At 44.4% G+C, this 15,988-nt stretch overlaps 1 protein-coding gene across 7 annotated transcripts in view; it reads left to right on the top strand.

The window, feature by feature from the left end:
- The window catches only part of ETV6 (ETS variant transcription factor 6), a 145,395-nt gene that overhangs the window by 1,321 nt on the left and 128,086 nt on the right, over positions 1–15,988 (top strand). For 2 of the 7 annotated variants that reach the window (XM_080576615.1, XM_080576614.1), the window contains exon 2: positions 5,778–6,011. The exons of the other annotated variants lie outside the window; for them this stretch is intronic. The gene's annotated coding sequence lies outside the window, so the exon portion shown is untranslated. The remainder of the gene's footprint in view (positions 1–5,777; positions 6,012–15,988) is intronic. 7 annotated transcript variants of the gene reach the window in all.

Genomic DNA, 15,988 nt, shown 5'->3' with positions numbered 1-15,988 from the left:
AAAACTAGCAGCCTATGAGTTGTGTTTCCTTATTTTAGAAATGGGGCATTTTGAAAATAGGAGGCTTACTTCTGCTCTTACTGAAGCTGGCAGCAAAACTACTGTTGATTTCAGGAACGGTAACGCTGCTTCTTCTCTAACCCTAAGGTACATTATAGAGTCTTATCGTACAGGATTAGCTACTTAGCAGGACAGATTCAAGAAAACGTCTTTTGGAGCCCCGAAACGTTTAAACGCCAATTTTTCATTACATTTAATTAGGCTTTTCTCTGGAGGTGCTCCAAACCCACCTGGACACGACCCTGTGCAACGTGCTGTAGGTGACCCTGCTTGCCAGGGGTTGGACCAGGTGATCTTCAGAGGTCCCCTCCAACCTCAAACCTTCTGTGACTTCACATTTGTATGTGCAGCTGCCTATTTCAAGTGCCATGCTGAACTTAGTGCAGTCTGAACTTATTTTGTAGCATGCATTTTCTTCACGTGCCGACTCTTGCAGCTGTCTTTGTAGAGAGACAGGAACTACCGTCCAGGTGAAGTACTTCAGAGGGTGTCCTGAAGGCCAGGAAAAGCAGATTAATTGGAATGGAGGAAAAAGTTCAAAGAGGGACAGAGGAGAAAATGGGGAGAAGTTTTTTTTTGCTTCTCTCCTGGTGATGATTTTAATAGTTTCAAATATGGGAAGTACAAGCTTTCGGACAGAAATACGTATTTCAAACAGTAACATTTCTTCACCGAGCCATTCTGGATAACTTTCCCTTCAGTTTTTCACACACCCTTGTTTTTTGGGGCGCTTGTTTCAGCCAGCCCGAGCGGAAGCTGGTTGCGATCAGCAGCTGGACTCGAGAGGAGTAGTTCAAGCCACGGTGTGACTGTACAAGTAGGATGCGTTATTTCCCAGCGCGCCAGTCCAGCTCGTGCGGCGCGGGGCAGAGGCAGAGGAGTGAGCAGGAGCCGTGCTGCGGTGTGGCTGCTGCGCTGCCCTGAGGAGTAGCCAAGTGTGCTGGGAGAGTGTTGCAGGGCTTCATTAGGAGCCTGTGCACTGGAAGCAGTGGTGCTGGTTGCTGTATTTTGTGTTTATTTTTCTTTTTTTTTTTTTTTTTCCCCTCCCCTGACACGGGGCAAGGCTGTGTGCAGTAGATTCCACAGCAGCTGGGGTGATGAACCATGGAAAGCTTCAACGAAGGGAGTAAAGGCTAGACCTCCGTTTATGCCGGGATGCTCCATGCGTGGTCTCCCTATCTACCTTATTAGAGAGGCACTCTAATAAGGTTTAGGAAAACTTTGAGGAGGTGAAATTTTGGTATGTATTTAGCTGCTTGCAATCAGTATAAACTTGCAGTAATATCTCGGTTCACGTCAAGTACTTATCAGTGTGTGTGTGATCGTATATTGATACGTGTTTGCTTTGCGGCAAGTGTGTGTGTGTGTGTTTACTTGCACTAGCTCCTTGTCCAGGAGAAGCACAGGGCTAACGTCCTGCTCTTGCCAGCGCTTGGGTGTGTGCATGCCTGCCTGATGGCAGGCAGCCCCGGGAGCCCTGCTGTCCTGGTGCGGCAGGCAGCGAAGTGTCTGCGTGAAGGGTGTACATCTGAGGGAGCAGTCACTGCTGGCGTTCTGGAAATGGCATTTCGGAGCTCAGAGGTTGGTGTGGAGGCTGAGCCCTCGGTGTTGGCTACAACTTCGGGCACTGGCAGGCTCGCTGCTGGGAACTGGTAGGCTTTGGGCTTGCGGCAGACTCCAGCCTGGGACAGCCCAAGGGCTGTGACTCCAAAGCGGGCTGAGAAGGGACATATATGGTTGTCACTATTGGATGCCTTTTTTGACCCTGCCATTGGGATGTTACATTGGTAGCAAACCGTTCTCTACTCCTGAGCCTTAGCAGTTAACAGATACGTTATCATATATACTGTCACGATGTTCCCCCCACTCTCCTTACCGTATGAGCAAGTGACCCTTATGGCTTTGCCTCTTTTCCTCCATCCGAGAGAACCGAGGCACAGGAAGAGTGCAAACATCTTGGCAAAGGCTTATTACACCAGAGCAAAGGCGCACAGGAGCCAGGGCTACAAGCTTGGTGCCTGGACACTGATGGTAACTTTTTGTGATCAGTTAGGATCCACGTGGTAATGAGGTCTGTCTAAAACCCCACCTGGAGCTTTCTGATTGTAAGGGTCTTTTTTTTTCCACTGAAATAGTAATACCTTAAGAATATCACTGTGCTGTCATACAGAGGCTCAGAACTCAGCAGGCAAATAGAAGGGTCCCAAAGGCCAATAGAAATGTCCCATAATATATGTATAAAGACACGTAGTTAATATATCTATAAAATAAACCTGGCACTTTCATTTCCTTACCCTGATTTACGATGAGACCGTACAAACAAGTGTGTTGGCACAAGCACGGAGTTGTGGGGGAACTAAAACTGGGAATCTGTGGGGGATCGGCTGCTTCAGATCGCAGAGACCAGGGCTTCTCCAAGCCCAAACTCCCCTGCATGTGTCTATCAGATGTTTGAGCCGAGTGTGCTTTCTGTGGGCAGCACTGAATGTGTGGAGTTTTCCTGTGAGTCAGGTTTCACAACTGGTTCCCGTGTTGCATCGCCTTTGTGAAGCTGTGCGCTGGTGGATGTGAGCGCTCTCCCTTGCAGTGAGCTGTACGTGGCCCCTGTGATTGCAAGGACCCTGCAGGAGTTGGCACAACCCTGTAGCTTGAGGATTCGTCTCACCAGTGCTCATTTCAGATTCAAGGATGTACATTGTAATCATTTAAAGAAAAGGAAGAGGGGAAAAAAAGACTGCTCATGTAAGCCGAAGGGCAAAGAATCAGCACAGTGGTTGAGCTTTCAACCTTAACTGGCTTCCCCAGATTTTTTTTTAATTTTAATTAGTGCTTTATGTTTCCTAATATTTCATTAATACCGTGATGTTTTTGTGAATAATCCTCTCCCACCGAAAGCTTCCCATGCTAAGCAGGGACTGTTGAGCACCAGGCAGACAGAATCCTGTTACCCTTAACCACAGATGAGTATCTGTTAGCACAGAGTACGCTTCTTAATGTTTATTAGTGAATGTGTGTACTAGGAGGCTGATCCTTCTTGTGTTAGTATCAATGACAAAACTCCCATTAAGTTCAGAGGGTGTAGGACTGAATGGGAGAAGACCAGTTTAGAAGTACATACGTATTTAACGTCTGATTAATCACTTAACTTCTTGGCACCGGTTAAATTTAATCCCTCTGAAGCCAAATTTTACTAACACAGTCCCAATTAAACACTGGTCATTACTATTCACTGTGTCATTATAGGCAAAGTCAGTTTCCTGGGAGGCAACCCATTAAAACAGCAGCCCCAATCTGAAATGCCCCAATTAAACAGAGGATACTTTAATGATAATTTACATGTATATTACACCTTGCATCTCAAAGTGTCTTTTGAAGGGAGGTGGCTAAGCAACGCTCTGCTGATAGAAATGGTGATAATCAGGAGGTGAAGCCTCATATGGTTACACAGAAGTAATTGTTCTGCCTTTTAGAAAAGTTATCTGGGTCCTCGAGTGCTTCCCAATGGCAGCTTGCATCCTGAAGTCTTCTGACAAAAGGCTTCCATGTAATCTGTGACATAGGAGAGCGAGGGCAACCTGTAGTTTTGGCCAGTAGTATGGTTCTAACCTACGATCCAAAAACTGACTGCTTTTAAAAATTTTTTTTTTCCTTTAATTGTATGCGTTTGCTTTAAAGTTTTAGTGATTCAGTTCCATCAGCTGGGAATCCCCAGAGCGACAGCAAACCATATGCAAGTGCTTCTGAAACTGTTTGCTTTGGCCTTTGCTTTCCCTATCTGTGAAACAGGCATAAAATAATAATGAGCTTACCTCCTCAGGGCAGTAGTGAGGCTGAGTGTTGGGAAACAAATGGCGTTCATCACAGACGCCGGCAGCAGGCTGATTCCATTTGCTCCTGGCTTTTTAGGTCGCGCGGTGTGCGGGGAGTGATGGTTTTGGGGGGCAGCAGCAGTGGTTGTTTTCTGGCTGTTGGTTCTTCTGGCTGGGTCCCCCCACTTCCGCTGAGCAGTGGGGGCACAGCATTGCAGCTCAGCCGCATCTGTAGGCGCCTCGGGCATTGCTTCGGGAGAGCTGGCACTGCGGAGCGGGCATAGGCATCCTGCCACAGCCAGAGCATCCCTGCTGCCTTCCGCCGTCTCTCCCAGGGCTCCCTAAAGCCACATGCAAAGTGGGCTGTGCACGTGGCTGTCCCAGGTGGTGTTTTTCCTGGGGGAAGGAGGACGTATCTCTATTAAATTTGGCAGTTCATGTGCAGATGCTGCTCTTGAAGAAGCCGGGGACTGTAGGGTTTCTGTCCTAGGACTGCACTTCTGCACGTGGCTGTGAAGTGTGCTTGTTGATCTCAGGGGCGTGCTGAGGTTCAGCCTGAACAGAGACCAAGCAGGCTACCAAAGCTTCTTGTGCTTCTGACAGCAGAGTTACGGCAATTGATTCTACTATTGGGTTGTTTTTTAGGTCTACAACACCAGCCAAACGTAGGCAATAGTGTTTCTGGTGTTGCTGAGCTGTCTTTAGGCAGTGCTTTATTGGAGCACAGAGGACAGCTATTTGTTTTACCTACTTCTTTAGTAGCATATGGAACTCAAAGCTAGGTTATCCTGTTGTTTCTTTTTTTTTTCCCCTTCAAAAATGCCACTGCTGGCTAGAAAACAAATGTAGAAAACTTTAGCTGAAGTTGTATTTGTTTATGGAATATTTGGAACTGCAGTAAATAAAGGATTTTGAATGAAGTTAAGTTTTTCACTGATAGATGGTATTGCTTCTCCACTGTAATAGCACTGAGCTCCAAAGTGAACTGGGCATAGCAATTAAGGAAAGCTATAAATGATTCTTCATCCAAATGATTTTCCAAAGGTTATTCCATGTTAAACTGCATGCAGTTTCCTTTGCTTCAATGTTGTCCTTGTATAGTTTGCAAATAATGTCACCATTAAGACAGTCTGGAGAGAGGATGGGTGTGAAAGAGAGACAGACACAGTGGTATTTATGTTGGTGTTCTGTGGAATGTTTGCACATGGAAATAAATAGCATTGTAAATCGTTTTTAAGATGTGTATAATGCCAAGAGTAACACTGGGTGTGACCGAGAGAGTTAAATGTTAGTACAACCCCGCAAAAATACTTCGAATGTGACAACCATGCTTTACATGTTAAAATATTAACAGCTGGCTAATATTAAATCCAGAGTTTGGATTTTTAATTCTATAATAAAATAAAATGCTTCTATAAATAGGAGCTATGAGTGATTTCTTGCTGTGTGGAATTTTTTTTCCCCAGCTAGCCCGGGTAGGGTCTGATCAAGCTTGGAAATTATTCGTTTTGAAAATTCTTGAGAGTTTAACCTGGAAGAAGCCAACTGGCACCCAATAAGGAGTATCCTTAAAACTGATGGGATGTAGTAGAGAGCGGGATTATTCATATAGTTTGTATTTCAACATACTATGGATGAAGTGATTTTTCCATTATGCTTTCAGTGGATTCCTCCAAAACATCTATTAACAGAAAGCAGGAATGTTTTCTAAATTGTATGTGATCTTGTGGAAATCCAGGGGCTTGGAGTTCTACCAGATAAATGAAATGTTTAATAGAACCGCCAGAGATAGTACTACTAGAATTCAGAGACACGTTTATCCAGTTTGTAGGGCCACAGTGAGGCATTCAGTATCTGCAAACCACCTTTTCTTTTTATTTTACTCCTTTTTTTCCCCCACCTAAAAAGGACTTCCTGAAAAAGAAGCTTCCATTGTTGATGGGGCTCAGTGAAACTACGGATGTGCTTGGAGGTCAAATGGAGCAAACCCAGTATTATAGCAATGGAATGGAGCTCCTTCCTGCAATCTAGGAATTCATCTGAGGTCTGTGTTGGGATTCCTCCCTATGACTGATACAATTCTGCTTTCTTCTGGTGGCATAGGCCAGGACAACTTTGTCACAGCACATTGCCCCTTGAACGGTGAGTTCTTATCTTCATAGCTACCCTGTGCTTAAAAACACATGCAGAAACAAGCCTCCTCCAACCTGTCCAGGGCTTGAGGTTACAGGTGTGTTAGGATGCGAGGAACCAGAGGTTCCGTGGTGAGGCTCCCACTCCTCAGTGGAGGCCGCTGGAAGGTGGGCCCTCCCCTCTTTGCTGAACCATTGAGGAACAGCCTCGGGTGTTTCCAGTGGGCACCACTGAGGTGCAGCTTGAAACCCGCAGAGCCACTGGGGTAGCACTGGCGGGTCATCATCAGCTGTTTCACTGCCTTTCCACCACGGAGGCTCTGATCCCGGCAGCCTCACCCCAGCCCTGGAGGACCAGCACCCTCCAGCTCGGAGCACTGCCGTGCTTGGTCGGACAGCCTGACTTAGGCATGTGTGAGTGCCAGGACGAGGGGGGCAGCCAGGGCCGTGTGGGGACTGGGGAGCTGAGGAAATGAAGGGCTGAGCTGTCTTCACCGAGGGACAAGGATCTTGCCAAGTCCCAGGGTGCCAGGAAGGGCACCAGTTTACAGGAACAGGAGCGCTGGTAGATGTAAAACATTTTTCTCAGTTGACAGTCCGAGTGGTTGTGTCACTGTCAAATGACTCGAGCAAATGCGATCTCTGGAAGAGAATTTGGGGAAGAGTGTGGGAGCAGCTTCCAGGGGTAGAAGGTTATGGGCTGTAAAATATTTCATGGCATGTGGCCTGAGATATGTGTGTGTTGCAAGTTGCACAATAAACAGTGGGCTCAGGCACCACGGAGGTAGTGCCTTAGTAAGCTACCCCACACCAGCTGAGTCATCAGAGCCATCCGTGACTGATCATGTGCTGGCTGTTATTACCTCCCAACTGGGACAAATTACAACTTCTCTTAAACCTCAAAGCAAGAAAAGAGTGAACTAATAGCACGCAGCCAACTGAACCATGCTGATGGGCAGTAGCTGGGTTCTGCAGGCTCAGAGAAGCAGACAGAGGGAAGTATTCCTGTTTATTTCCTTTTCCTCTTGGTAGTTTTAGTTTAGGACTGTCTTCTGATAGGCCTTCCAGAACTGGTCTTACACCTGGAACCTGATTTTAGGAAACAGTTTCGAGGACAAGTGAAAGAGAAAACTGAGCTCAGGTTTCAACTGGGGGCCAAACAGGCAATTAAAACCATAGTAGGAAAGGAACAGAGGAAAATAGAAATGATCTGCCTGTTATGTTTTAAATCCATGCTGCGTATCAGTTCTTGTTACAGCATGTGTTTCTTTGTTATTAAGAGGGCTTGTAGTGGCACCGAAAAATAAACAAAAATGAGTAGTGAAGTTGCAGGAAAGCCCAGGGAAACTTCCACAGGGGGCAAAGCTACATTGCCTACAACTCACCAAACGACTCAGTTTGGGAAAGGAGACTGCTGAGGGAGGTATAACAGAGGTCTATAAAATCACACAGTAGTAGTGTATGGGGAACAATTACTTCTGATAGTACACAACTAGAGCAGGTAATGAAATTACCAGCCAGCAAGTTTGAAATGAGTGCTTTTTCCCTCTGTGTTAAATTATGGAACTCACTGCTGCAGGATGCTGTGGAGGCTAAAAGTATAAATGGATTTAAAGAGGAGGGTAGATGAACACACATGAGGAAGATACTAAGCCTGACAGCCTTTAAGGGGAAAAAATACCTGTCACTACACTGGAGAAAGATTGATTTTTTTCAGTCTGTTAAGCCTTTTCTGAAACAGACTTTGTGTCTTTTAGAGATGAGATCCCAGGCAAGATAGATGTACTCTGATGGTACATAGGCATGTAGATGCTCCGATGTAAAATTTAGTCTGCTGTAAGACTGTTCTCAAGTAGTTATTTATCTCCTGTGAATTGTTTCCAAAGTCTCTGTCTCAGCCCCCAGCTCTTCATTTCAAGAGTGCTTCTGATTTGGGAAGAGAGCTGAGGAAGATTTTGTCTGTGACTTTGAGGGGTTTGTGAAGTCTGGATTGCTAGAAGTAGCAAGAGATTGGTTTTGTTGCTTTAATTATTCAAATGAAAGAGGGGAAAACCTTCAGGGAATACATGGAAGGGGAATTACAGATCAGCATTGAAAAACGGAAGTTTTCTGGTTTTGAGGGAGAGATACTGTTTACTTCTAGGAGCCAAATGTGGGTTGAACTATGCTTTTCCAAAGGTCTCCCAGTTCCCATTATCACCCATGTGAAATGTGTTCCTGAAGCATTAACTCTTTTCCACTTATGTGACAGATCAAATGGTGTCCCCACTGCAGCCTGCAGGGATGGGCATCAGAGTAGCTGCTTTCACTACCTGACCAAATGTTGTGAGCAGTGGTTGAACTGTCTCATTTGCAAAGAAGTGCTGTCGTGTACAGTCCTTGAATCAGGCTTGTGCTGCAAGGAGAAGAATTAATTTACATCGTTTTTGAATTTGATCAGTTCTACATGTGTAATTCTTAGTTCTTTTTCCTAAAGAGAAGCTGATCCACATTTGTGAAGAGCCATTAAAACGTACTGATGTGCAGCTAAGAATGGCCTGTAACCTAAATTTTGTTCTCCTTTCTGCTAATCTATACAGTGTCCATAAGCATCTGTTTAAGTAATTAGATAGCCTTATACAGACTTAGTTAACTTTTTATTAAATGTTTTGATTTTGGAAAATAATGAATGACCTTATTTGGTGAACGACTAATTTTTATTTTTTAAAATGCTACGTATGATAGACTGCACATGGCTTTGCAGCGAAATGCAGTTACAAGTGCAACCTTCCCCCTAAAAGTCCTGGGCGTTAAAAGTAAATCTTTTTAAAAAATAAAATAAATAAATTGATAATTATACATGAAAAGGAAGCATCTGGTACATTTTGAGGTAATATTATTTAATTGATTAAAAACCAAGCTTTTCTTATTAAGCAAATGAAATATTGTCTTTTTTTTTTTTTATTGCACTGATTGTTTCTTGTCATGCTGATTAAATATTAGTAGATTTTGCTCCCTCACCCTTCATGTTTATTTGTTGACTGGAGGAAGAAAACAAGCCTTCCATTTCTGCAGCTCCAAAGCATTTTTCAGGTTTGGGTGAACCAGTCATTGGAATGAGATAATTGACTAAACTGAAAGAAGGAAATATTTTCTCTGTACCTGTTGCCAAAAGCTAGCTTGGCTCTTTGGCAGGCCTAGGCTCTAGGTGTATGGCAATGGGTCCCACTAGTTCAAGTGATGTGACTTCTGTTCTTTGGCATAGCTCTGTACTTCAGATTTACTTTAAAATTATTTTCTTTAGTATAGTTATGACTGGGTCTCAATACACTTCTTTAGTTTCACGTTTAAATGAAGGGCCTTAGAAAAATTATGTGTGTTTAGCCATAATGCCTTGGTGGATTTTGAAAACAGCATTAGTCAGAAGGTCCTTCTGGCCTCTGTAAGTTATCTCCTATTGTGATTTTTCAGCTAATGCTTTAGTGGTAAGATCAATCATGAGCAATGTAGGTCTGAAGCAGTAAAAAATCAGCTGACATTAGGGGTATTTCTCCAGTTTAGCATCAATGTTTGGTTTTGCAGACAATGGGGAAAGCAGTCCTAAATGTCAAACAAGCTTCCTGGTTCCAAATTAAACAAACAAACAAAAAAAAACACACAAAACCCAAAAAACTAACAAGGCTTTGAAAGAATAGGTTTTAACTTGCACTCCATAGTATAGGTGTCTGTATGCTTTCTAAAGTACTTGAAAGTCTCCATTAGCTCAGTGTTTTAATGTGTGTGGTGTTACAGCCAGTTCCTTGTGAGGTGGGGAGCTATGATTGCCCTGCTTCACGAGTAAGGAGCTGAATGGCTTCACATAGTTTCTTGGTACTTAAAGCTGCAGTAAAATAATGCCGTGATCTACCAGCACAGTCTCCTCGGGCCCCTTGCCTGCATCTTACCTGGGACTCCCCTCTCGCTCTTTGCGTGGCAGATCATGCAGTGCTCGGGGTGGCCTGCCCCATCACTCATGGTCTCCCTTCCTGCTTACTGGGGTGAGCACTAAGAGAGTATCTTGTGGTCCTGCTGCTCCTCCCCAGGTGGCAAAGAGCTGTACTGCCGTTGTTTCAGCTAGTCAGAGAGAAGGCGAACTTAAATGTTTGTGAAAGAGAGGGCTACTACTTTCCTTTGGTCTGGAGTGGATTTTCCTAATCCCCTATGGACTTATATTTGAAAAATAGACATTTTTGTTCAGAATTCATCACTGTGAGCTTTCTGAGACAGCGTTTTTTTTTGTCATAGACTTGAGAGCTCTATAAAAATTGTTCACCTGCAGGTTTTTCTAGATGTATGCTGGTGCTGAGGAAAGTCCATGTGAGCAATGCTATACTTCAGGGTTGGAACTTCTGTCTTAATTTCCACCAGAGCTTCCCTCATATGCCTATCTGCCTTCACAGCTAGACAGACAAATTTACTCAGCACTGCTGCAAGATGCAAGCTTTGACATGGGATGGTTCTCCACCCCTTTACAGATAGGTAGCTGAACCGAACACAGACCGGGTACTATGCCTACATTAAGTTATGGGACTGTAACAGTTTTCTGGAGTTAGTGGAGGAAGGAAAACATAAGCCAGGGAAATAGGGTGGGATTGAGAATAAAGGATTTAAGAAGTAAAGGGAAGGAGTTTGCTGTGACAGCAACTACAAGCAGTTGGGCCCATTGCAAGCTCCTGTGAAAATCATGAAAATTTGCTCTGGAAGGAATTTCTCTCTAGAGACAGAGAGAAGCTGAACTGGCAATGTTTTTTCTCGTAATATGAAAAATCCATTGTATGAGATTTTCCTATGAACTAGGAGGATCAAATGGAAGCATCCAATAGTTTTAAACAGAAGAAAGTAATTTTTTCACACAGTGTACAGTGAGGCTACCAAATTTACTGCCAGAAGTTGCAATGTAGGGCCAAACAGGAGACCATTTTCAAAAGACAGCTCATACTAGATGGATTTATGTGGGACCATTAATTGCAAAGATAAAAACACAGGCCTTGGCTCAGAAAGCCCTGGACCTGTAGATTGCTGGGGGAGCATGCAACAGGGTTGTTCTTATGCTCCTTCCCTGAGCATCTCCTACTGGATGTTACTGGAGATCTGGTACTAGCCTACAGAGACCTTTGGTGTGACCAGAACTACTGTTTTTCTGTTTTCATCTAGGCCTTTCATATTTGGGTGCTGTGCTGATACCTCTGACAAGTGAAAAAATAGTAGTGAAGAAAACCACTTGTGAATCAAGCCTTCTGCTCCGTTTCTTGCTCTTGTTGTGGTGTTTCCTCAGCAGAGGCAACCTGACCATTTGAAATTGATGGGGAGAATGTTCTTCAGATTAGGAAGGACTTCTCAGTGAATGTTGTTCCAGAAAACTCTTGGGGATTTTCCTGTCCTTGATTCTCCTCCTGGTCTATGCCATTTGTTGGCATAAAGTGCTTTGACCTGTTTTATTTCTGCAGGTTTTGCCCAAGATTTGGCTGACAGAGAATGGAAAAATAATTAGATAATTCAGATGCTACATGCAGTGTCAGCCACACCTCTTCTGATGGTTGATAAGAGACAAGTGAACACAGTTCTTTGCAAGATGAGGATGCGTTTGTTTGGATGACACAAACACGCCACTGTGTGACTGTGTTGCTGATGAACAGGTGTTAGACAATACGGGGACAGTTTCAGCACTTCCATTCATCTGCTCCGTCAGCGTGCCTGCAGCCTGCTTTGGAGTGACTATCTTGATTTGGTAGTTCAATCTCTTTGCCTTTCGTTCCCTGACTCTTCTTTTCAAGTTCCTAATAGCTGAGAAAATTGAGGAGGAAGTGTTGTTTACTGAGTGCCTGGACTTCATTTTTTCTACTCATAATGATTAAGAAATGAGTAAGCTGGCAAACAGGATCTTCTCATGGGACCCTATATACACAAAATGTTTTCCATCAGTGCAAGTGAACTATTTCTCAAACCATTGTTGTCCCGTGTTAATGCAATTAGCCGGCAATTAAAAAACTAGAAAGGTGAGCTGGCTGAAACAAAAGAAGGAGAAGAAAAACCCTGCAAATATTTGTGTCCTCTACCAAGCCCTGCATCTGGAGTGGTGTGCCACAGCAGACAGGTAACAGAGCAGCTAGCTCTCATGCGGTGTGTATGTGCTGTCTGCATGTGCCGCACAACCTGCTCGCCTTAAACTGCCTCCTGAAGTGCTCTCCCCCTGCACAAGCCTGGACGGTCCCTATAGGGACAGGCTCCTCCTTGGCTCTTCCAAGCCCTGGGTGTACACAGAACCCAAATGTCTGAAGGTGTTATACCCGCTACCAATGCACGGAAACAAAAGCAGAAATTCCCAAAATACTCTGGTAGTTGAGGGAATTCTGTTTTCCCAGTGTTACACACAAGCAAGTTAATTTTACCACTCCATACAAAAGTGACTTAAAATATGTCCATGTACTAACTACCAAGTCACACTTATGTTTTCCTGCCTCAATGTGTGAGCACAGTAGTAACATGATCCTGTGACCAAGGAGCATATTATTTGCCCAGGTATTGTTGATGATCTTTAATATTTGACTTCTGATAGCCTAGCTGATTGCACTCAACTTTTTAACTTCTAGTTTTCCTACTCAGTCTTAGGCTTTGACTATCACTGTTGTTCAAGGCATCACAGAACTGGATGCTGAAACACCAGCTGTGGACAAATGGGCAGTTGACTATGCACTCTCAAATCCAACCCTATTTTTAGGCTGGGTGAAGCAGGGCTAAATTTTCTAATGCCAGCCTTTTTCAGCTTTCAGCCTGCTCCTTTCTCAGATTTCCAAAGGGAAAGTCTGTTCATTTACGCAACAGTCTCCATGCTGTGTTTTTCTTCAGGTTTGTACCTCAAGTTTTACCTTGCCTTTAACATCACTGAAGCCCAGCCCTGAAAAGTGATGGTGACAAGACTAGTGGGAAAACACAGCTCTTGCAGATTGCAAAGTCTGTCCTTTTGTTATTGAAGTCATTCGAAACGGGAGCTAAATGATTTGCCTGGCTTTAAAGAGCAGACATACTCTAATCTGATCTTTTCCAGTGGAAGAAAGGCTAACACAAGTGTTTGATAGTCTACATGGCAGTACACAATGGTAAACTGGGATTGGTTTAGACCATTAATGGAAAGTACCTTAACTTTGATTTCGTAACGTTGCATCAGATGAAAGGGTAATCATAGCCTTTCTGACTTCCCATTGCTGCTGGCTTGCCTAGCATCTGCCTGAAATGAAAGGGCAGTGCGTGGATTCCAGTGTACAGAAGTAGTAGGCTGCTCGCGTGGCCAGGTCGTTAACTTACTTCCCACCGTTCCAGGGCCTCCGCTGCCTTCCATTGTTCCTTCTGCTGGGTGTGGGCTCGTTAAGGAGCCCTGGAAACCAAGCATTTTTCCAGGCCCAAGTTGTTTGTGCTGAGGCATCTGTTTCTCTCGAGGCCAACTAGTGTTTAGCCTCCTCTTGACTCTTGTATGTTCTGTCAGTTCCCTTTTCAGAGGGTAGGGACATTCTCTCTAAACTCTGCCATGATTCTTTGTTAGTGTAAAAGTGCACGTATGAGGTCACAGGCTATCTCATCAGGCTACGCCGTAAGCTGTTCAGTGAGAGCTTCTGTGTAGAACTGTTTTCTTTTGAAGCGTAGTGGGATTTGACACTGTTAGAGGTGAGGCACTTTAAGCATGTGAAGAAGAGTCTTGTTCAGCATGTAGTGAGGCAAGTGAAAATTGTGGCTTGGTCAGGGGTCCTGGATCTTCATCCTGCACTGAACCTGCAGGTTCCTGAATTCTTTTATGGTGTGGCTATATGATACCATCCCTCCCTGCCTCAGGTAGAGTCAGACCATTAGGGTTGGAAAAGACCTGCAGGGTCATCTGGTCCAACCATCCCCCCCAATATTACCCACTGAACCATGTCCCTAAGCACCAGGTCCAACCTTTCCTTGAACACCCCAAGGGATGGTGAATCCACTGCATCCCTGGGCAACCCGTCCCAATGCCTGACTAGTCTTTCTGAGGAGAAATGTCTCCAAATTTCCAACCTGAACCTCGCCTGGTCCAACTTGAGGCTATTCCCTCTTGTCCTGGATGTAGATGTCCAGATGACAATAGATGTTCCTGTGAAGGGGTATTTGCCCATGTCCAGCTTGAGGCTGATGTGAAGCTGGTTGCTTCTGCACAGGCTTTTTACCATTCTTTAAAGGTGCTACAAAAGTGCACCATTGCTATTTTGCCAAAGTAGTTTGATGAGGACCTCGGTGCAGGATAAGGTGACAGCACCCTGGAAGATCTTGTCCCACCCTTTCTCTTTCTCTTCCCTTGGGCTGGCACAAAAGTTTAGGTGGATGTGTGCTGGATAGAGCAAGAGACCAGGATTAAAGTGGACAGTGTGTGCTAGCACGAGGCAGAGAGCAGTGTGGAGGTGGGAACAAGCAGCTGGGAACATGTGGAGGGCAGGACACGTTTTTTTCTGCGGTGTTGTCAGTTGATTTGGGATTAAAGTGCTGATGAAACTCAGAGCAAGGCTTTGGCCAGATGTGTGTTACCTGGAATTAGAAACAAAGCTTGTAAAGACTCCCACCTGCTTTCTTTATGGGGACTGTCCCTTCAGGGTAGATAGAGTAGCTCCAGGAAGACTGGTCACTGTTAGCTTTTGGCTGTTAAAACACAGTTCCTTGTTTGCTGAGAAACCGATTCTCCTCTCCTTATGCCAGCAGACACCAAGCATCTGAAGCAGCATGGGTTGTTCTTCTAGTGTGAAGGGTAGAGCTGTTGCCTGGAGGTATGAGCGAGCCTTCTGGTATCAGCGTGAGGCCCCACTGCTGTCATCTGCAGGCTTCCGACTGTGCTGTGGCTTGCTTTGCATTTCTGCACGCACCTTGACTGTGGTGTTTGGATTTAATTGTAGGAGAATGCTGCTTTAATACAAGGAAGACTTGCACGTATCGAGTCCTCAGAGACGGACTGAGAACTCCAAATGCCAGCCCCCCACACTTTATGATTGCAAATTTATGCTGCTCTGTAGTGCTGGTGCTGACAGACGGTCTGGACCTGCATAACCATGCGTCAAGGCGTGAAGCCTCTCTGGGTCAGGGGAGGAAGTTCGTCCCGTGCACCTAATCTAGAGGTCATTTCAGAGTTTCAATTATCTATTAAAATTGCGTTCCTGAAACATGCAAACACGGAAATGATACGTTCGTTCAGCCTGTAAACACTAGCTCTTCGTGATCCACACTCATCACAGCTTTCCTGGGAACTTGATAGATGCCTTGTGTTGGCTTCGGCATGAAAGGAATTTGACGTCCTCTCAATAGAAAGTGAGAGCAGCTTATAGATTTTGTTTTATTTTTCTTACGTTTTATATGCTGGCCTTGTGATATGGTTATAAAAATATACCAGGCTGGCACGTATACTTTGTTATCCGTGACAGGAAGAATAAGCTTGGGTTAAAGGTACAAAACAGAGATAGAGGAGGTTTTAGTTCAGTCCCTGCTCTGCCACTGAATGCTCTGTGTCCTTGAAATTATTTAGTGTGATTGCCCCTCTATAAAGCGCAATGCCTATCAAAATGCAATCTAATTGAGGGTAGAAACTTCTTGTGCCTCTGTAATATGAACAATTAGTAATGATCTTGCTGTAACCCTTACTGGGATGATTAACATTGCGGGATTATAGTCAGTAGGACACAGGGTCTAACAGTACCTGGGTATGATTTTTGGTCAGTTCACTTTTTGTGTTTTAAACCTTCTGTTTTGAACTGTCTGAAGACTCCCAAAGATACTATTGTATTTGTTCACACGTGAAAGGAGGCCTGAACCATGGCTGGATAATTAACTTAAAATTTAACAAAAATTATGCTGTGCACATTTTAGTATTAGAACTGCTGAGCATCAGTTTGTATTACCCTAGCACTGGAGATTTGGTTAGATTATAGTAAAACAGTTCCTTCCAGCTGGTAGCAGCTTAGATTATCATTG

The sequence above is a fragment of the Anser brachyrhynchus genome (assembly GCF_964034855.1).
Source record: "Anser brachyrhynchus genome assembly, chromosome: 1".
NCBI lineage: Eukaryota > Metazoa > Chordata > Aves > Anseriformes > Anatidae > Anser > Anser brachyrhynchus.
This window is presented reverse-complemented; position numbering and strand designations above follow the sequence as displayed.